The 23,060-nt window shown below is 40.1% G+C and overlaps 1 protein-coding gene across 3 annotated transcripts in view; it reads right to left on the bottom strand.

Moving 5' to 3' along the window:
* Positions 1-23,060, bottom strand: part of SFMBT2 (Scm like with four mbt domains 2) — a 196,134-nt gene that overhangs the window by 108,451 nt on the left and 64,623 nt on the right. The window lies entirely within an intron of this gene.

The following is a 23,060-nucleotide window of genomic DNA, read 5'->3' on the forward strand; positions in this document are numbered from 1 at the left end:
AAACACTGGGAAATAATGTTAAGTGGTAGAGTAAAATATGGACGGCCAAGAATGTCAACAGAGATGTTCAATAAACAGGAAATCTCTGCATAAAATTAATCTGGCCAATTAAAAAAAAAAGTTTTGAATGGAAATAAGAGACTAATGGCAGGAAAACCAAGGGTAGAAGCTACTGCCATTAAGAACAAGTGACAGGGCCCTAAACAGGGGTGCTAGCTGTGAAAAAGGAGAACTACATCAGAGACATCTTCTGAAAACAGAAACATCAGACCTTCAAGGCCAATACTCTACAAGTGCTTAGAACCCAAGACCTGAGAAAAATGTAATTTCTTGGCGTATCTACCAAGCTGTAGATTTCCAAAGCCTTCCTGAGGTAACATTCACACCCAGGAAGGCTCTGAGCCTCCCAGAGCACCACAGGGTTCACAAAATCAGCAACAGGCAATCAGCACGCCCCGGATTCCCATCCACCCACACGCTGATTCTGACCTTCACATCACATGAAGGGTACTGCCTGTGTACATCCAACACTTAGCCTTGCTGAAAGGTTCAAGACTCAAGTGGTGTTTAGATTGTTTAGGTGCTCAAAACTAAAGGAACAGATCTATACATATAAAAGGTTAATATGCAAAGTGTCCCCTCGGAAGTTCGACTGGGAGACCCAGAGTTCGATCACTCGCTATGATATGCACTGACCACCAGGGGGTGGTGCGGAACAAAGGAAGGCCCTGGCCGGCTGCTGCAAGACCCCGGTAGGACCTGATTGCTGGCCAGGCCTAGCAACCCAACCCTACCCATGCATGGATTTCATGCACTGGGCCTCTAGTATATTATAATGGTGAGGTGGGAGCAAAGTCACGCTGTGGACAGGATCTGGGCTCCAGGGTGAGCTTTGCTCGACTTGTTCAATTTCTCTTTTACTATATCAGCAACATTTTGCTGATAGGATGCTATAAGGGTTTTAAAAATACACATATGTTCATAAAATATAACCATATATAAATATGAACTGTACCAATGGGGTGAAGGGAGCTAGATCCAGGAAGTGTTTGGACTACAGGCACCTGGTTAAATTCTGTGACTTTCAGCACCACATGGGACTCCCACCTTCCTGCCATTCAAAGTCTGGGGCCTTTGAGGGACCCCTCAGCGCAGCCCCACAATGTCGTAGGAGTCACCAAGACTTCCACAGGTTCCAGGCTGACAGAAACATTTTAAAATTTCTTTTCTGTGCTGGACCTTCCTCAATTCTTTCTTCTTGTTGGTCTATGTATTTTTTATTCCATTATGATCACTTTAATGGGACCACTGGAGGAAGAAGAGATAAATAAGAGTGTTCAGCCCACTGAATCTCCTTGCTTACAAGAGAACTGGGCCTTTACAACAAGATGTGAGACAGCAGCCTTTGACTTATCAGGGTAATGTTTTTAACACTGACTTTGCTAAAGAAAAGAAGAAGAAACAAAGAAACAGTGAATCTTAAATTATAAATGGAAGCACTTACTATTAAGAATAAAAGACTAGTGTTCCTCCCTTGGAGATTTTTAAAAGACAACCTACATTAATTTTTCAGAGGGTTTGAATTAAATTGTTCCCATAAACAAAAGGATATATCCTGAAAGGATTCAACTGGATTGATAAGCTCCTACTATGTGCAATGGATCCCGTAACATACTACTAGGGCTCAAGCACATAGATATAAGTATTCCTGTTCTTAATAATAAATACAGCCCAGATAAACATGAAACGTGAAGAATTTTATAAAAATTACACATACACAGAGACACACACATTCCTTAGTACTTGGGAAAGTTCTATTTCAACTTTAGCACTCTTTCCATTGTACAAATATCCTATCTAATAAAAGAGTAATATGCAAATTGACCATACCTCCACTATACCCACAAGCCATGCCCACCAGCCAATCAAGAGCAAGTATGCAAATTAACCCAACCAAGATGGCTGTGGCCACAGAGAGAGCAGGAGGCTTGGGTTGCCCCTGGCAATGGAGAAAGCCAAGCTTTCTGCCTGTCCTGGCGGGCCCAGGCCTCCGCTCAAGGCTACAAAGTTTCAATTATAGAAGATAAATAAATCCCAACAAAAATGGTGGTAGCCACGGAGCTGGAGAGAGCAGGAGGCTTGGGTTGCCCCCGGCAATGGAGGAAGCCAAGCTTTCCACCTGCCCTGGCAGGCCCAGGCCTCTGCTCAAGGCTACAAAGTTTCAATTATAGAGGATAAATAAATCCCAACAAAAATGGCTGCGGCCACAGCGCGAGCAGGAGACTTGGCTCCACTCAAGTCTACAAAGTTTCAATTATAGAGGATAAATAAATCCCCAACAAAAATGGCTGTGGCCACAGCGTGAGCAGGAGGCTTGGCTCCGCTCAAGGCTACAAAGTTTCAATTATAGAAGATAAATAAATCCCAGATACCAGGGCCTCCACTTGGGTCGCTGGGGGGCATGGCCAGCCTGCAAACCACCACAGGCCCCTCGCCCAGGCTGCCCCACGCCCCAAGGGAACCCCCACCCTGATCCGGGACACCCTTCAGGGAAAACCAGCTGGCCCCCACCCATGCACCAGACCTCCATCCTATCTAATAAAAGAGTAATATGCAGATTGACCACCACTCCAACACACAATAGAGCTGCCCCCATGTGGTCAAAGATGGCTTCCCCCATGTGGACACAAGATGGCCGCCACAAGATGGCCAGCAAGGGAGGGCAGTTGGGAGGGACCAGATCTTCAAGGGAGGACAGTTGTGGGCAATCAGGCCAGCAGGGGAGGGCAGTTGGGAGGGACCAGGCCTGCAAGGGAGGGCAGTTGGGGGTGATCAAGCCTGCAGGGAAGGGCAGTTGGAGGGGGGGGGGGACCCAGGCCTGCAGGGGAGAGCAGTTGGGGGTGACCAGGCCTGCAGGGGAGGGAAGTTAGGTGCAAACAGGCTGTCAGGGGAGTGGTTAGGGGGTGAACAGGCTGGCAGGCAGAAGCGGTTAGGGGCAATCAGGAAGGCAGTCAGGCGAGCAGTTGGGAGCCAGCAGTCCTGGATTGTGAGAGGGATCCCAGATTGGAGAGGGTGCAGGCTGGGCTGAGGGACACACACCCCCCATGCACGAATTTTGTGCACCGGGCCTCTAGTACTTGTATAATTACAAAAGGCAGTATCATTACTTTGCTCTGAAGAACAGCTTTAACAAAGACATTACCTAAGAATTGGTGGAAGCAAAGGACAGACTTTTCACAGTGGTAACATTAGGTTAAAATAGGAAAGATAAGAACCTCAGAATATTCTCCATAATTAGACCACTTAATATTTATGTCATTAAAACCTTGGACAGTATTTATGCAAACCCTTACAGAGAAAGGCCTTTGCTCTTTAATGTTCTACACCTTGTTATGGCATCATATGTGACTTTTAATGGAGATTCCATCATTGGGCAGTTGTAAGGATTAAATGAGAAAATAAATATAAATTCCCCAGTAATTATCACACATTTACAGTGTCAAACAAGCCTTGTAAAAAAAGTGTTCTTTGAATCCAGAGACATATAAGCACAGAACAACAGACTGTGGAATCTCAGAGGAAAGGGTCGGGGGGAAGAGATCAACCAAAGAACTTGTATGCATATATGCATAACTCATGGACACAGACAATAGGGAGGTGAAGGCCTGGGCTGGGCTCTAAGGGGTCAATGGGAGAAAAAAGGGGACATACGTAATACTTTCAACAATAAAGATTTTTTAAAAGGGTTCTTTGATAATGCAACTAACCATTCCTTCTTTAATGCACTCAAATACTTAATAACAGGCTAGATTTTCTTTAAAATATCTCAAACTGATGTAATTGAGCTAATAATTTCTTTCAATCAAAATTAAACTTTTAATAAACTTGTACATCAGATCATGAATACAAAATGATGACCATGGGTATAAAAATCACAGTACTTTATTAATTTGAATCATTATAATTAGAATAAAAATTCCTTCCAGCATATGATGGAACTTTTTAGCCTTCTAATCATTTAATTTCCCTTCCCTAGTTTGGGTATTAATGCTAATTTTGCCATTATGATCACAGCATGAAACACTGACAAACTGGAAGCCCACACACACAAAAATCTACCTTATGGAAAAGAAGTCCTAATGTAAACTGTTATGGGAATCCAATTCATTTTTAGCTTCTATTCCTGTTTCTTCATATTATTATAAAATTGATTACCCATTACATAGTAGTAAAATGCCATCTCTCTGTCTAAGCTTAGCAATATCTTAACACAACAGGATACATGGTACACAAAGATCATTATTCCACAGTCACTTATTCACGTTTTTATGAGAACAAGATCAATAGTGAATAGATGATACACAATGCTTACATCAATATGAATGTTTACGCATACAGTTATTTATACTTATTTTTTAATTGACGCTACAGAGCATAGTATAGTTCCTGCAGTCTACATTTCTTCCTCATCCAAATCAAACTTCTGTGCTTGATGTTACACACAAAGCACACAGAAACAAGAAATACAGCACTGTTGAGACAGTAATCATAAAGCTCAGAATTCAAACCAGATTTCTTCACACTTATATTCCAATCTGGCTTAAGCAGTTACTTTATAACTTTACTTTCATCAGTAAGTTATTCCTACAATTCACACAAGTCACATCTTACTGAAAAATGAATTAATTCTAATAAGCTCTTATTGTATTTTATTATGCCTGTTTAAATAAGGCAAATACCTCAGTAAATATCAGTTTGCAGTTCTGTATTGCTGAGGGGATTTTTGGAAATTGCATAATATTTTTTGCCAGCTCCTCAGAATGCACCCAGTGCCATCTAGGGGAAGAGCAGTAAGGAGTGCCCCAATCTGGGACACACAAGAGGTGCAGTGGCGCTTGCCTGAAGGTGCCATCCTGCCTCCATGTCTGTTCTCCATCCTTAAAAACCACCACTCCCAATCTTGTCGCCCAGGTCCAGCGACTTTCCCATCCTCTGCTATCCACCATCCCCATTTTTGCCTTATTCTGCCTCCCCATCTGTGCCCCCGGGAAACTACAGTAACTTATAACTGCAGCATAAAGGAAAAAACCTGAGCCAAGCCACCACCTACAAGTTCTAGAACCACCCTTCCTTTTTAACGAATCGCTTTGAATATTCTTTTCTGACAAGTTAATACCCCATTTCTTTGCTCCCCTCCAAAACCAAACTTAAGCAAAGAAGATTTCTCTCCACCCACCATTCAACCCAGTCAACTGCCTCCCCCACAAACTACCAAACTACTGAACTACATTTTTCCCCAAGACCTGCACATCCCCACACTAATGTCTTCTCAAGCCTTACTTTGATATTTGACACAAATGACCACTTCCTCCTTCACAGTGTCCTCTGTGGGCCTCCTCTACTCAACTTCCGATGGTTCGGCGTTACTTAGAAATTGGTCCTGGGCTGGCTCTCCTTTCTTCTCGCTGTGTGCTCTTCCACGGACAATCTTATACATTCGCCTGACTTCAATCACATCAATACCACCAACTGCCAATTTCTCTCTGCAAACCAGGCCTCTTTTCTGAGCCTCAGAATCACAGATTCAATTGCCTGATTATCAGTGAGGTGATGATAATTCAGATTTCTTTTCTGGGAACTTACTATTTACATCCCTTGATCATTTTTCTATATACATACCCTTTTTAAAAAATGTTGATTTTTATGAGCTCCTTCTATATTAGATATTAATTCTTTGTTAAAAATAGCAAAGCTCTAACTTGGCATATGATATTCAGCATGAGCCTTTAAAAAGAAGACATGAGATCATTTTGCTCAGCCCCTGAATCTTAGAATAGATTTCGAGCTCTTCAGTCTGGCTCGATGTCCTGCACGACTGGGTCCCTCTGCACTAATCTTCCTGTGCTGTCCACACTGGATTTCTCTAAACTCTTCTTCTACTGGGCCACATAGGGTTTTGCACATGCCCTTGCTTCTGCAAAGAAACACTTTCTTCCAGTCTCCTCATCATCTCACCCATCACTTCCTCCCTGACCTCCGCTAACTTCTAAAATCAACTGTATTCTCTCCTGGAGCCTCAAATACTTTACCTTCATAAATTTAATAGACTTTATGATTATATGTTTGTACATTTGTCTGATGACAGTTCCCACCTGACTGTTCTCTCCAGGAGGCTAGGAACCATCCACGTCCATTGTGTTACTTCTGTATACCCAATATCTATAACAATTGCACATAGTAGGTGTTTAATAAAATTTTGGCACTGGCAGGAAGGACTAACAGATTAGATGGTTCTATAAATTGTATCTGCTTCACTAATATTTTGTTTAAACAGAACTTATTGAATTCAGATGAAGAACCACTGTTACCATGGATATTACACAGTCCTCTCAATAAAATACAATTTAACTCAATAGCACACTACCAGCATTCACAAATTAACTGCCATTTCTTTTTCTTTTTTTCCCCTCTTATTTGTCTTGTTTCATTTGTTTATGTGATATTAGTTATCATTTAAGACTTTAGTTTCAGCATACATAACCCAGAAAGCCAGAGACCTGCCCATTTAATTGAGATGACAATAATGTCTTATGTGCTAGGGCAGACAGATAATACTTATCTAGAGTTCTCCTTATGAGTTAGTACACAATATGAGTCCATTAGGCAACACGGACACTGTTCATTTCAGACAAAGGCATCATCCAGAAATTAAAGAAATACAAGGTACTACATAAACCTCCATACTTTATCCTCAAGGGACCATCTGCTTTCTCTGAAGCTCCCCAGAACTCCTTAGCACTAGAAACACCCAAGACTTACACAACAAAAGCCATACAAATATCAACTATATATGACATTCTGTAGACACAACTCACATTACTCTACATCCTATCTCTAAAAGCCCAGAAGATAAAAAGCCTATAAAACTACTGGAAGAAATTTAAAACCTTATCATTGTTCTCTGGTAAAAGATTTTTGTCCAATAGAGTATGGAATTTCTCTCATTCTTGCAAATTTTTTCTAATTCTTTTCTAGCTACTAATGTATCACTTTATAGACATTTCTGCTATTGCTTTAAGTATTTTCCTGCTTTTAAAAAATAACCTTCCAAAGAGTCTGCCACTTTTTATTCTCCACTAGAAAAAACTTGTTACAGGTCTTTTATTGGCTCACACTACGGCAAAACTGTCAAGACTGAATTGACATATCACAAAGGTCCAGGGCTGTAGTTCAATGGAATAACACACACACACACACACACACACACACACACACACACACACACACACACATGCTTGACTTACTTCTTTTTGTAAAACTACTTTCATTGCTGCTGCAAAATGACTTCCATTCAAATTTTCCCCAATGCTCCCCTTAGGTGTATGTCTTAAAAAGACAGAAATAAGTTTGCATAAAATTAATGTTAACACGCCCTTTGTATATGTCTAATTACATGAATCAGCTTATTTTTCAAATTTTTTCACATTATTATCTATGATGGTTTATTTTATGTGTCAACTTCACTAGGCACAGTGCCCATATATTTAGTCAAACATTATCCTGGATGAGGATGTTTTGGGATGAGATTTACATTTACATTGGTAGACTGTGATAAAGCAGATTGCCAGCAGACTGTCCTCCCAATGTGGGTGGGCCTTATCCAATCAGTTGAAAGACACAAAAACAAAAGACTCAGAGCAAGAGGTAATTATGACAACATCAAAGAAAAATTAAATAAATAGATATTCCATGCTCATGGATAGGAAGACTCAATATTGTCAACATGTCATTTCTTTCTATCTTGATCTATAGCTTCAGTGCAATCCCAGTCAAAATCCCAGCAAGTTATTTGGTGGATACTGACAAGCTGAGTCTAAAGTTTATGTGGAGAAGCTGAAGATCCAGAATAGCCAATACAATACTGAAGGAGAAGAACAAAGTAGGAGAACGGACACTACCTGACTTCAAGATTTACCATAAAGCTACAGTAGTCAAGGCAGTGTGGTGTTGGCAAAGGAACAGACAAACAGATCAGCGGAACAGAACAGATACCGCAGAGACAGCCTACGTGGATACTGTCAACTGATCTTTGACAAAGGAGCACAGGCAACATAATGACGCAAAGACAGTCTCTTCAACAAGTGGTCCCGGGAAATGGACATCAACGTACAAAAAAATGAACCTACATGCAGATTTTACACAAAAATTAGCCTTCTGGAAAATAACTAAAAATAGATCACAGACTTAAATGTAAAGCCTAGAAGATAACACAGCAAAAAAAACAGATGACTTTGTGTATGGTGATGCCTTTTAAACTACAACGCCAAAGGCATGATCTATGAAAAAGAATTGATAAGTTGAACTTCATTAAAATTAAACACTTCTGCTCCGTGAAAGATGATGTAAAAAGAATGAGAAAAAAAAATATTTGCAAAAGACACATCTGATATAGGACTGTTTTTCAAAATATACAAAAAAAACTTAAAACTCAACAAAAAGAAGAAAAAAACTAATGTGATTTTAAAGAGGGCCAAACACCTTAATAGACTGCTCACACACACAAAAAAAAGGTATACAGTTGGCAAATACGACATGACAAAATGCTTCACATCATGTCAACAAAGAAAAGCAAAATAAAATAATGAGATACCTATTAGACTGTCCTAAATCCAGAACACCGACACCACCAAATTTTGGCAGGGATGCGGAGCAATAGGAACTCTCATTCACAGCTGGTGAGAATGAAAAACGGTATAGCCACTTTGTGGAAGACAGTTTGGTAGTTTCTTACAAAACTAAACATACTCTTACCATACAATCAGCAATTGTATTCTTTGGTTTCACACAAAGGAGTTGAAAATTTATGTCTACACAAAAACCTGCACACGTGTTTAGAGCACGACTTGACTCATAATTGGCAAATCTTGAAGCATGCAAGATGTCCTTCAGTAGAATGGATAAACAAACTGTGGCGCATCCAGACAGTGAAAGATTCAGCACTAAAAACAAATGAGCTATCAAAGCACAAAAAGATATAGAAGGACATTAAGTGCATGTTACAAGTAAGAGAAGTCAATCTGAAAAAGGCTACATACTGTATGATTCCACCTATATGATGTTCTAGAAAAGCCAAAACTATGGAACAGTAAAAAGTGGTTGCCAGGGGTTAGTTGGGAAGGAGGGATGAATAGCGGGAACACAGAGCATTTTTAGGGCTATGAAACTACTCTGTATGATACTATAATGCTGAATACATGTCATTATACATTTGTCCAAGCCCACAGAATGTACTACACCAAGAGTGAAACCAAATATATAAACTATGGACTCTATGTGATGACCATGCATCAATGGAGGTTCATCAATTGTAACAAATGTACCATTCTGTGGGGGATGTTGATAATGTGGGAGGCTTGACTGTGTTAGGGCAGGGTGTGTACAGGAACTCTCTGTACCTTCCTCTTAATCTTGCTGTGAACCTAAACCCTAGACTGTAAATTCCTTAAGGACAACACGCTCTATCTTATCATCATTGTTTATCTTAGTGCCTAGCACAGAGGACCCAACAAATGTTCCCACATAGCTTTCAAAAGTGAAGCAATTTATCATCCTCCCCCTAACCCAACATATATTAGACACCACAATTCTGGTTAGAAAAAAAAACCTGAGTGTTTTTATGTACCAAACAGAGCCAAGCACTTCCACACACAGCATCTCAGTTAGTGCTTCCCCCAAACCAAGGAACTATTTATTCTCATCCTCATTCAACAAATAAGACTCAAAGACTCTGAGACAGGCAGTTGGTAACAGATATATTAAAGAGTATATTTGCAATCATGTTTAACTAAGGGAATAAAACAGACACAAAACATAAATTATTTCATAAATCTATGACATAAACACAATTACTCAACAAAACCTTAGACTCCATGTCAGATTTCTCAAATCTACTTCTTGTCTACTTTTAAAGATTTATATGGCTAGGCAAGCAAATTTTGAAAAATTTAAAATAAAAACTCCTGTTGGTCCCAAGAGCTAGCTACACCTCATGAAATGTTACTTCCTTTAGAATGAAACTGTAAGAGTAATACTTTGCAAAAACACATAACTGATGGGTACTTTCTTAATAGATACAAATCTGATTAACAGGCTAATCACAATAATTAAAGGTATCTTTAAATACACCTCATTGAAGAGGGTTCACACTAAATATAAACCATAACATGAGAAAAGAAATGGAATGATTCTCTGTAAACATCCCACTTGAGATTTGACATATTTATGATATGCAATGAAATCCTTCTTATTAAAGTTAAGTTCAAGAAAATTCGAAGCATGTTCTTCGAGATAATCAGCCAGGTCCAACTGCAAGCACCAGTATCTTGCAGTCATGATGGACAAACTCACTGACCTAACAGTTATGCCTGAACACAACAGATGGCCCCGGCTGTGGTTAAATACTTTAAACCTGCCATGTTGGTAAGTACTAATGAAACACAAGCTCTCTTGCAGTCTTTTATAAGATTGTACCAAACAATCATAAAAACACTGAGATCCTGTTTCTGAATTACCCAAAAACAGAACTTCTTGGCAAAATGGAGACCCCAGAAAATATTCTCCTGACAATAGGATTTATTATCCAGTTATTGTGGATTTAAATCTTTTCCAACACTATACTCCATTAGGACCCTTTTATTGACCTTTAATTTTTTTAAACATTTTAGTGAAACTTTGTTAATGACTTGTGAGTTTTTTTAAAAAAAGGATCAAAACACATTTTGCATATCTAAATTACAATGGTCACTAGCAACTCAAAATTACAGGGAGCAGGAGGATGATATCTAAATTATAGTTCTGCAAACTGAAGAATAATTCGAACCTATAACCTCACTCCTTCACACATGTCTTCACTTAAGAACTTTCCGCTCTGAGAACTCCGTAAGGCAAAATGCACAGATCAATTTTTCTGCCAAATCCAAGGGCAAGAGCTACAACAGATGTCATGGTACAATTATTTGGAAGCAAGCTGGGCAAGCACCATGAACCAGGTGGGGCCAGACTTGCAGAGTACAAGACAGAGTAGAAAAGATCACTAATGACTTCTACATCGCCAAATCCAATAGTCAATTCCCAATGGTATACCTATTTGACATAAACAGCGTTTGATATGTTGGATCACTCTCTCCTTCTTCAAACATTCTTCACTTAGTGTTAAGGATTAAATGTTTGCCTCCCTAAAATCCTTATGTTGAAATCCTACCCCCAATGTGATGGTATATAGAGGTGGGTCTCTTGGGAGGTGCTTAGGTCATGAAGGAGGTGCCCTCATGATGGGACTAGTGCCCTTAGAAAAGAGGGCCCAAGGAGCTGTCTCACTCTTTCTGACCTGTGAGGACACAACAGGAAGTCGGTAGTCGGCAAGCCAGACGAGGGCCTTCACCAGAACCCAACCATGCTGGCAGCCTGATCTCGAACTTCTAGCCTCCAGAACTGTGAGGAATGAATTTCTGCTGTTTATAAGCCACCCAGTCTGTGATATGGTTATAGCAGCCCGAGCTGGCTCAGACAGCTTCTGGGCCATCAAACCCTCTTAGCTTATCCCACTGGGCGTCACTTACCTCAATGGGCAGCACCTCTCAGTCTCCTTTGCTGTTCCTTCTCTTCTTTTCAACTTCTAAACATTGGAGGGCCCCAGAACACAGTCCTTGAGTCCTCTCTATCTACACTCATCCCCTAATTGACTGCATCCAGTCTCATGGCTTCAAATACTGTATGCTAACAATTTCTAATCATGTCTCTAGTCAGGAAAGTCTTTCTGAACTCTAAACTCATATAGATGACTTCCACCTTGACATTTCCACCACCATCTCAACTTACCATGTCCACACACAAACTTAATCCCACCCCGACGTGCTCCTCCCACAGAACTCCCCAACTCCGTTAATAACTGTGCCTCTTCAGTTGCTCAGGCTGTGGTCAATCCTGGCTCTGACTTGCTCTATCCTATCCACCCCACAACACACATTCTCTCTCTCTCTCTCTCTCTCTCTCTCTCTCTTTCTCTCTCTCTCAGCAAACCCTGTCAACTCTACCTTTAAATATATCCAGAATCCAACCACAGGTTTTTTTTTTTAAACCAAATCCACAACCACCACCCAGATCCACGCCACCATTATTTCTTTCCTGGATTACTGCTACAACCTTCTCATACACTTTGCAGCCAGAATGATCCATTTAGATCACAGGTCGTGACTGAATTACTCTGCTGCTCAAAACTCTCTGATGAGAAAAAGTCAAAGTCTTCACCAGGGCCTACAGGGTCCTATTGGCCACAGCCCTGACCTCCTCTACTCTTCCCCTCAGCACTCAATCCTGGACAGCTCTGGTAGCCTACATGGTGTCCCTCTAACACATCAAGCGTGCTCCGACCTAAGGACATATGCACTGATTATTTCCTCTGCTCAGAACACTCTGCCCCCAGTTATATCTGAGGCCTGGCTCTTCCCTTCATTCAGGCCTCTGCTCAGATGTCACTTACTCAAGGCAATCCCTACCTCGCCACACACACCACATAAAATAATATATCTTGTGCAGCCAACCAATGTCACTCCCTAGACCATTTATCTAGCCTTCTTTTTCTCCAGAACATTTACTTCCTTGGTCAACTAAATACTTACATGTTTACTGTCTATCTCCCCTTCCTTCTAGCAGAACTTCAGGCACAGGAGAGCAGGGACTCTGTTTCTTCCACTGTTATATCTCAAACACCTAGCATTACTATATGGTATTTCTTGAACTAGTCTCCCCAAAAGTTAACTAGCATCTCAGCCATGCCTCCCTCTTTCCCATTAAGAATCCTCACCCGTCTTCCTTCTGAGGCTGCCTAATGAGAGGGGAATATAACTAAGAGGCACTGTAGTATCAAATGGAAAAAATGTAGTGGGTTAGAATTATTTCAAAAATCGGGCCAAGAGTAAGGGACTTCAAGAGTCAACCTAGCAGAGATATGTGAACTAGAACCTCCACTAACCACAAAAAACTGGGGAGAGAAGAGGTGAGGGAGCACTAGAGATTTTCATGGGCCTCAACAGGGTCCCAGGGAGAGAGCACCAGGTAGGAAAATATATGATCTTTCCAAAAACAAAATAAGACTGCTGGCAAGGTAATCTCATGCTTACCTTTGTGACTTACTTCCATTTCTCCGTGTCAGAAAGTACCTTCTTATTTCTAACCTAAATAATCTTGACTGCAGCTTCAGCCTATCTCCTTCTTCTCCAAAGCTCTATACCTCTGTCCACTAATAAGGACTCCAAACACCCTCCCCCTTCTCCTCATGCAGTTGAAATATTTCAGTAATTAACTCGGCTCAGATAGTTTGAATCTATCTTCAATGTTTAATATGACCCCAGTCACAGTATTCCCATTGGCAAGAATGCTGTGGGAATTAAATTATGGTTCATTAGTTAACCGCAGGCTAAGTAGCTGAGTAGGAGCTCACAGCTCTGAAGTTGACCAGGACACTGACCCTTGATGTAACCCAGGTGAAGTTCCTAAACAAAACAAACTGTAGTTTCAATGACTATTCCAAATACAGAGATATACAGGCAATTAGCTGGCTTGATTCTTGTTGATATGTGCAAGTCTAAGGAGAGCGATTAATTATAAGGAACATTCCAAAGTGCAGGAATCATGATTCAAAGCCATAACTCAGTTTGTGATTAAAGGAAGACTGTTCAGAAAGAACAAAAATCAGCCATGCCTTTCCCTCCCCAGTGAAGGAAAAAAGCTGAGCAGTCACAGTGCCTACAACAATAGAGGCATTTGGTTTGCAGGCAACAGTAGTAAAGAAAGAAGGTATATTTTAGTGTTATCTGACTCCCTCTCTCCCTCCCTTCCTATCTTATGATCCTTAGTAACTGAACAGAAAATTTCAAATAAGTGAAGTCCTTATGGTTTTGTCTTCTGTGATTCTTACAACAAACCAACCAACTAAAAATGCTTCAACAGTACATCACAAAATATATCAAGAAAATTTTTCATAAGGGTCAGAATATGTAAAAGAATATGCTGCTTCGGTAGCCGTAATTCATTTTGAGTTCTTACTATAAATTCTGCCTGCTTTGTTACATAAACAGATTTCATTTGGATTATTGCACGTGGCAGTTGTTTTTTAAGAACTCCTCTGTAAACCCAGCCTGAATTTTCTCCTGTCAATTACAGGAGATCAAATTATGTTTGGAAAAATGGAACTTTGCTAGTAGCAATTATTTCTAAGCAATGTAATGTAATAGATATTAACTTACAGTTTTCTTCCTATTATCACTATGATCATATTAAATGAGATTTATAGTTGTTCAATAAAACAACAACTATTATATTGCCTTAGAAGCAGCAATTCATCAACTAATGTGGGGCAAACAATTTATGCCAGGTGAGCAGAAAGGAATAAATATCCTGCTCATTTTGAAACCAGTTTTTCTTCCAACAGCGGAAGATATGATAATTTGAGATTTTAAAAGAGGGGAGTGTATAATAAAACAGTAACTTATTTAGATATTAACTCTCACCACAGCCTAGGATTGATTTGTCAAAAAATCATAATCTCTTGGTGATTTTTGTCACTTTATCTAATATTTCAATTACCTCAACACAACACAATAAACTACTGAGATTTAAAACTAGCCCCAAATGGGATTAATCTGGAAATGACTCTCTGTGCAATCATCCTGAGTTAATAATTCTTAATTTAAGAATTTTTCTACATGGCCCTGACCTGTGTGTTCAGTGGTTAGAGTGTCAGCCTGCCCCAGAAGGGTCTCGGATTCAATTCCCAGTCAAGGATAGCTGGGTTACAGGTTTGATCCCCGGCCTCTGGGATCAAAGTGTATATAACAGGTACTCATCTGGATAACTCTCACAATAATATTAAAAGCAGCACCAACACTGCCTCAACTGACGGATCAGCAAAGAAGCAAAATATACAAGAAAGACACAAGCTATACAAGGACCATTAGCAAAAGACAGGACAGACAGAAAAAAATCAAACCTTAAAGGTTTCAGTTATTGGTATGATAAAATATACTTAATATGTTCCTTAAATTCTGTAAGGAACACCAGCAACAACAAAATAATCATGAAAAGAAGAAAAAAATAGAAGTTTTGTAAGTTAAAATATAATAATTTTATTACAATATCCAATCTCCCTTAACAGCAGATAAGAAGCTGAAGAGAAAACATGCACTAGAAGATGGATGCAAAGAAATTACACAAAAGGCAGGGTAGACAAAAAGATGAAAATAGGAAAAAAATTAAGAAATATGGTGGAGAGAACCAAGATGGCAGCATAGGTAAACACTGGTACTTGCTGTCTCCCACAACCACATCAAAACTACAACTAAAATACAGAACAACTGTAAGTGACACACTCAAGGGGCAGACTCAGTGAGCACCAAAGCCTCACTGAAGCAAGTCCTGCTTCATAAGGGTGTCTCCTGCACAGCAGCTCTCTTAACTGTAATCGCAGCTGGTCCCCACAGCCAATTGGCCTGGAGGTCAATTCCTCCCAGTGATACCAACAGCAATCAAGGCTCAACTACAACAAAACTGTGCACACAGCCCACAAAGGAGTGCACCAAGAATGTCCACCTCAGGTGATTGGGGTGGCTGAGCCACTGGGTCCTATAGGACATCTACTACACAAGGCTATTCTATTTACTCAAGGAGACTTAGCAGCTATCCAATACATAGAAACAAACAAAGGGAAGCAGTCAAAATGTGGAGACAAAGAAACATGTCACAAATGAAAGAAATAGAAGAAAGCAAACTACTGGATATAGAGTTCAAAACCACAGTTATAAGGTTACTCAAAAATCTTCTAGAAACATCTGAGGAACTTAGAGAGACTTTCAAGGATCTTAGTGAGAATGCCAAAAAAAAAAAAGGAAAAGGACCAGTCAGAAATTAAGCATACACTGACTGAAATATAGAATAATATACAGGGATTCAACAGTAGACTAGAGGATCCTGAGAATCATATCAATGATTTGAAATACTAGGAAGCAAAAAACACCCAACCTGAAGAGCAAAAAGAAAAAAGAATCCAAAAATATGAAGATAGTGTAAGGAGCCTCTGTGACAACTTCAAGTGTACCAACATCAGAATTATGGGGGTGCCAGAAGAGAGAGAGAGAGAGCAAGATACTGAAAACCTATTTGAAGAAATAATGGCAGAAAACTCCCCCTACCAGGTGAAAGAAATAGACTTACAAATCCAGGAAGCACAGAGAACCCCAAACAAGAGGAATCCAAAGAGGACCACACCAAGATACATCATAATTATAATGCCAAGGGCAAACAACAAAGAGAGAATCTTAAAAGCAGCAAGAGAAAAACAGTTAGTTAGCTACAAGGGAGTGCCCATACCACTATCAGCTGATTTCTCAACAGAAACTATTTAGGCCAGAAGGGAGTGGCAAGAAATATTCAAAGTGATGAATAGCAAGAACCTACAACCAAGATTACTCTTCCCAGCAAAGCTATCATTTAGAATTCAAGGTCAGATGAAGAGCTTTACAGACAAGAACAAGATAAAGGAGTTCATCACCACCAAACAAGTATTATATGAAATGCTGAAGAGTATTCTTTAAGAAGAGGAAGAAGAATAAAAAGGTGAAGATAAAAAATATGAACAACGAAGTGACAATAAATACATATATATCAACAAGTAAATCTAAATATCAAATGAGTAAAAAATCTGATGAACAGAATAAACTGGTGAATGGAACAGAATCAGGGGCATAGAAATGGAACAGATTGATGATTCTCAGAGGGAAGAACGTGTGGTGGGGCGGGGGGAAGAGATTAGACAAAGATCTTATATTCATATAATGCAGTACCTATGGACACAGACAATAGGGTGGCGTGGGCCTGGGGTGGGTTGGGAACCGGGTGGAGGGGAGCTATGGGAGGAAAAAAGAGGGAATCTGTAATAATCTCAACAATAAAGATTAATTTTTTAAAAAAAGAAACACGGTGGATAAGGTCTCTGGTAAGTCTGCCTGGAATGCTAAAAAGAGAAGAAAGAACAGGGAAGAGGTGATATCAGAGGGTAAGATAACAAAAATGTTCAGAACTGATAATAGTCAACAACCCACAATAACCTCAATAAGCCCAAAAGAACTCAATCAGAATAAATATGTTGCCCTAACCAGTTTAGCTCAGTGGATAAAGTGTCGGCCTGTGGACTCCAGGGTCCCAGGTTCAATTCTGATCAAGGGCATGTACCTTGGTTGCAGGCACATCCCCTGTAGGGGGTGTGCAAGAGGCAGCTGATTGATGTTTCTCTCTCATCTATGTTTCTAACTCTCTATCCCTCTCCCTTCCTCGCTGTAAAAAGTCAACAAAAATAAAATATATTTTTTAAAAAAAGAATAAATATGTTTAGAAACATTATAGTGAAATCACAGAACAACCAAAGCAAAGAGAATCTGATGAGAAACCAGAGGGAAAAAAGACTAAAGACTAACAATCTTTCAAAGGAATAACAATTGTCTGACAAGTGATTTTCAGCAACAATTAAAGCCAATGAGAATGGATTATATTGTCAGTATGCTGCTACAAAATACCTGTCCATCCAGCATTATGCACACAGCAGAAACACTTTTCAATCCTATGAAAGAAATGAAGACATTTGAGACAAAGAAAAACTGAGTTTATTCACAATAGTCCCCCACTATAGGAAATTCCGAAGGATATACTTCATGAAAGGAAAGTAATCCCGGAAGGAAAATATAAGATGTAAGAATGACTTACAAGAAAATAAAGTGGTAAGTATAAGAAAAAATATAAATGAACACTGGCAGGGCCTTAGGAAGCTGGCAGAGTTTCCCGAGTTGTGGGGGGGGGGGGGGGGGGGGGGGGGGACACACACAATATTCCACTCTAATAAAAAAAAAATCCCATGACACTATCTATGTAATTATACATGGATGAAGCTCTTCCTCCTAATCTATCAAATACCTGAATTACTAAAAACATAATTGCCTTATTTGCATTTCACTCAATGAATCTTGCAGTAACACTTCTAGTGGCTATTTCTTGGTAGTTTATCTTTTACTGTGACATCCAGTTGGCTGCACTCTACTTTGCAAACTAACAGATTCTTCCATTGATGGCAACCCATAATTTTTCTATTTACAAATCCACCTGCTAAGAATGTAAAGTGATTTTTAAAAGAGAATTTGGCTAATAAATCTATCACATCATCCTAGAGTGACTAACCCACCTGGGTTTATCTTGATTGACGCACAGCTCTACCAGCAGTCACTCAGCTACACAGAGCAATAAACCTTCTCCCTGCAAGCTGTGATGATTAATCACCACCCTTCAGTTAAAGTCAATATCCCACTCACATCATGTTGACAACAAGAAAAATCTGGTAAGAAGAAATGGCTTTGCTTTATCTAGGCTGAAGATATATAAATTACAATCAGATTATGTAGATAAAATACATGAGCTAAATTTGTCCATGGTAACTACACTTGTCACAGCACTTTTTAATGCCTCTAAAAAAGGATTTATGTAGGTGCTAGAGTGAGCGGACAGTTGAAAAAAAGCTGTACAACAACTTCTGAAGGGCTCATTTGTAACTCATTCCAATTACTTCTTTTTCATTGTAGAAATCATTAGCTAGAATCTTTTCATTTCCCTGGCCCAGAGTTTGTTTATTAAAACCACTTACAAAAGTTGGCTACCCTTACGGCATAAACTATAAGCAAATTACACTATTTCTTTCAGTCCACTGAAGTCTAAACCACAAAAGAGGGGCTCCAATGGTTAAAAGGAGCCCCAGCCACTGTCAAAAACAGCTGACCTACCCCAGGAGAAGGGTACAAAAGTCCTTGAGGAAACCAGGAGACCACCATTATGAGTATTTTCATCTATACTAATAATAGAGGAATGTGCAACTTGTCTGGGACGCCATCACAGTAACAGTAATGACCAAACAGCAGGCTGCATGGGGCAACCAGGCCTGCAGGGGGGTTAGTGAGGGACAACCAAATGACTTAACAGCAGGCTGTGTGGGGCAACCAGGCCAGCCGGGGGGAGGAGACAGTTGGGACAACCAGGCTGGGAGAGGGACAGTTGGGGGTGACCAGGCTGGCAGGGGGGCAGTTGGGGATGACCAGGCCAGAAGGGGGGGGGTAGTTGGGGGTGACAGGCAGGCGTGGGGGGAAGTTAGGGGTGACCAGACCAGGGAGGGCAGTTAGGGGCAATCAGGCCAGCAGGCAGAGGCGGTTAGGGGTGATCAGGCTGGCGTGGGGGGGGGAGGGGAGGCAGTTAGGGGTGATCAGGTAGCCAGGCAGGTGAGCAGTTAGAACTGCCAGCGGCCCCGGATTATGAGAGGGATGTGTGATTGTCGGCATTTGGACATCTCCCAAAGGGTCTTGGATTGGAGAGGGTGCAGGCTGGGCTGAGGGGACCCCCACCTCCCATGCACGAATTTCATGCACCGGGCCTCTAGTAAGGTATAAAAGACAATGGAGCAGAAAAGATTATGATGAATAGAATTGTTGACACTGAAAGTAAAATAGATTAATTGAAGGAAAGAAGAATACAGGAACCCAAAAATTTTGTCCTGAGATCCTACATATCCTGGACAACAAGCCAAAAATAGCCTCATATGCCTGGCCAGTGTGACTCAGTGGTTGAGTCTGAACCAGGAGATTGTGGTTAGATTCCTGGTCAGGGCACATGCCCAGAGTTGTGGGCTCAATCCCCAGTAACAGGTGTTCAGGAGGCAGCAGATCGATGATTCTCTCTCATCAAAGATGTTTCTATCTCTCTTCCTCTACCTTTCTCTCTGAAATCAATAAAAATATTTTTTAAAAACAGCCTCATGTTTCACAGACTCAGGGGCTTTAGCTATATATACATGAACCCACTGGTAATTAGTGAATGAGTGGACTGGAACTGCTTTGATGCTCCTGTTCTCAGCTTAATGGTCTGTTGAGTTTATAGCTGGTAACTGTCTCCGTAAGGGGCTGTCAACATATCAAAGTGATACTTACTGAACCTCACAGAGTAGAAAGTGAGGCTAGGGTTATTTTTTCCCCATGGTTAATTATAAAGCCCTGAGATGGGGATTTTAATTACTTGCCAGGTAAGCATGCTATATAACCTAACTTCAGAAAAAGAGAGACAGCATTAACATGACAGGATGGAAAGCTGCCTAGAGTTTCCGAAATTTGGGGGATGTTCCTGAGTTTGGCCATGTCCAGTGGCTAAAATGGGAGAACGTAGAGTGCTCTGCCCACCTTCGGAGAAATAAACTAAATATAAACACTGAATTCTGTTCCCAAACAAAAGTGAAGCCAATCCGCCCAAAAGAAGTATCCTCATAGGAACCATCCACACCACCTCCCTGCAAGGCGCGGAACTGCCAGTGCAGAAGTCATTAAGATGGGAGGGGTGGGGTGCAGGACGAAGAGGGTCCGTGGGAGAAAATTTTCAACGATAAAGATACATTTTTTAATTTGCAGCAACCTGGATGGAATTGGAGAACATTATGTTAAGTGAAATAAGCCAGTCAATGAAAGAAAAATACCACATGATCTCACTCATTTATGGGTAATAAAGAACATTATAAACTTGAACAAAAAAGATAGATACAGAGACAGTAAAGCATCAAACAGACTGTCAAATTACAGGGGGAAAGTTAGGGAGAGGTGGGGGAGATAAGAGATCAATCAAAGGACTTGTATGCATGCATATAAGCATAACCAACGGATGCAAAACTCTGGGGGGTGAGGGCATATATGGGAGTGGGGTGGGGGGTGGCAATGGTAAGATATGTACACATATAATACCTTAATTAAAAAAATTGAAAAAAAAAGATACATTTTTTAAAAAGAAAATGAATTTTAAATGCAGTGAGTTTGATACAACTATTCTCATTTCAACATCATGGAAAATAGAGAAAAACAGCAAATATTAACGTTGGCTAAATAAAGGATGCGACCCACCCATCCTGCCCAAGGAACTCAGTCTGGTGTGTGGTGCTAAGATGGCCATGGTTCGCTTGAGTGAAACGAAGTCTCAGGAAGGCCAATCATATAGGTCTAATCAAAATATAGTAACACTGAACACTTTTACCAGTTTCCACTTCCTCGGTTGCAAATTAACTTCATCTACTAACCTATTTACTTATGGTGAAAGAAAATACACAAATATTAACAGCAACTAGCCTGCAGTTGCATTATTGTTACTTAATGATAAACCCATAATGCTGACCCTTCAGGCAATTATACAAACCACATAAGATAACCTTAAGAATGAACAAAAGCTGCCCGCTCCAGCCTTCAAGGACACTAATGTGGATTAAGACATTGCTTCTCCTGATGAACTCTGTTAAACTAGATCCAGCTCACCTATTAGTGCTCATTAAGTTGCAGTTTCCCATTGGAATCAATAGCAATGATGGAAACATATGAGATAGCTTATTAGAGGCTTCTTTTCCTATGATCAATGTATTTCTTTATTTTAAGATATATTTTTAAAAAGTTACAACATCAAACTTTTTATTTCAATGCATGATCTGAGATTAAAGTATTTACATTAAAAAAAGAAGAATGAACAAATACTGCCCCTAATGATGACTTCGTCTCTAGGATTTATATCTCAAGCACTCTTGGTGTAAACTGTGAGTCTATTATCCTAGCCTGTCTATGACCAGAGCTCTTTGAAAAGGGAAGGGCCTTTTACCTAAACAATGCATAAGAATCAGACCCAGCCCTGGCTGGTTGTTGCCCAATGGTTAGACTATCGTCCTATGCACTGAAGGGTCGCTGGTTGAATTCCCAGTCAAGGGCAGGTACCTGGGTTGCAGGTTTGACCCGCAGCCCCAGTCGGGGCACGTCTGCCAACACAGAGAGGTAAAATGTCATGATGCACTGTGATGGTTCATTGTATATGCCAACTGAACTGGGACCCAGGGTGTTTGTCAAACATGTGTCTGTGTGAGGGTCTGGACTTCGATATAGGAATTTTGAGGAGACACAAATCAGCTCATAGCAGAATGTAAGGATCCTTCTCTGGATAAATACTGTTTTGTAAAATATTTGTGTTGTGTGTGTGTGTGTGTGTGTGTGTGTGTGTGTGTGTGTGTGTACTGAGTCACATTAAAAAAAAAAAAAAGTCTACAAGTCAATCTACCAGATTGACTGATCATTTCATGTTTACATCTGATGATCCAACCTCCACTTCAACAAGCAGAGTTAACTGGAAATTACGTTTTTTAAAAATTCCTATTAACCACTAAAAAGTTCTTCCTTATATTACCCACAAATTTGATTCCCAGTAACTTCTACCTATTAGTCCAAACCCTAACCTTTGATGTCAAACAGAACTTTTCCTTTTCCTTTGAAAAGAAAAAAGACAATTATGCCCGCCCTAATGTTACCCATTTTCATATTATTAAACATCTATATTCTAAGGATTATGACATAGTTATATGTATTTGTATGTGGAATATTTGTTTGTTGTTTTGGGTCCCTTTGAAGGGCTGGCTGTCTGGAAAGAAGTAAATCTCATACATGATCCTAAAACCCTCCCAGTCATTCCTTGAAAACTACAGCTCTAAAAGATATCATTCTTAATGCTAAGAATATACAATTTTCAAATCTTCATCCTAATATATAGCCATTTGGTAGAATACTGCCAATTCTTATGAATAAAGATGTTGCTTTTTCAAAAAAGTTAACCATTTCAAAATCAAAGCAGATGAGAAACTGATGCAAAGAAACAGCTCTTACGGGAATTTGGAAACGAGAAATTCCACAGCCTCCTTACTGTGACTGTGCTGAGCTGTTGAGCTGTTGCTGATGGAGCCAGGCAGTCTCAGAGCAGGGCTGCCGCACGCACACACGATTGGGAAGTTTAAACCAACAAGAGTTTATGGGTATAGTCAGGATCCCCCATCGCTAACAACCAAATAAAAAATGTACATTATAAGCAGCATCAGATTTTAATGGTCACGCTGATGCTCTCCATAGAGGAGAATA

The sequence above is a fragment of the Eptesicus fuscus genome, chromosome 2, assembly GCF_027574615.1.
Source record: "Eptesicus fuscus isolate TK198812 chromosome 2, DD_ASM_mEF_20220401, whole genome shotgun sequence".
NCBI classification, from domain to species: Eukaryota; Metazoa; Chordata; class Mammalia; order Chiroptera; family Vespertilionidae; genus Eptesicus; species Eptesicus fuscus.